Source organism: Sinocyclocheilus grahami, unplaced genomic scaffold (assembly GCF_001515645.1).
Source record: "Sinocyclocheilus grahami isolate Dianchi unplaced genomic scaffold, SAMN03320097.WGS_v1.1 scaffold84.1, whole genome shotgun sequence".
NCBI lineage: Eukaryota > Metazoa > Chordata > Actinopteri > Cypriniformes > Cyprinidae > Sinocyclocheilus > Sinocyclocheilus grahami.
Window position 1 is genome coordinate 1,649,220 of NW_015505263.1, and position 911 is coordinate 1,650,130.

The window sequence follows — 911 nt, forward strand, 5'->3', positions numbered from 1 at the left end:
GAGAGCATGTCAAGCCCGCACATGAACTTTACGATAGCAATCAGATGTGGACTGAGATACGTGTCAGTGCAATAAGGGACTTTAAAATGAAAAAGAGCAGGAATGTGTGTGGAAGGATCCCTTTAAAAGCCTGGTGACGTGACCACCAAAATCCCTTGACCCACAAAAATATCAGCAGATCGTAGTGACCTTGCTCATGTTTAATCTATACTCCTAATGTGAATGACACTTTTGAAGTAATCAGGTAATAAAATAAGGGCTTTCCTTGTCTGGGTCAAGTTGTGGGATAACCAGACCTGATTCTGTGTGACCTGATATCAAGACCCTTATCAGAGCTCTGTATCATGAGAGAGCTCAAGCCTGCTATCATAAGCTCTGTTTGAAATCACAAACAAACTGCAGGAGGAGGCCAAAGACAACACAGAGAGGCAAGATGAAACAAGGAATCTCCTAGAGATAAAACACAACAACTGCAGGCTGTCCAATGTCCTCTAGGGGTCAGGGCCAAAGTTCAAAGGATCCAGGGAAGAGAGATCACTGTGGAAGCCATTGATCACATATGCAATGTATCCAGAGAAAATTCCTTTAAAAAAATCCAAAAATGAAAAAGGATTAATCAGAAGAAAGAAAAAAAAACTCAAATAGGAAAATTCAAGAAAGAACAATTTCATTTCATTTAATATTTTATTTTATTTTTAAAGTTCAGTTAATTAATTTACTATTAATTAATTATTATAAAAAATAAAAAATAAAGAGAAACAAGAAAAATATAATAAAACATAAAATAGACATATTAAATAATAAGTAAATAATAATTAAAATGATAAATTATCTCCAACATCTCTAAAACAGGAAATTCAAGAAAGAAACGTTTTAAAAATCATCAAAAGAGTGGACAATTTAATTTAATT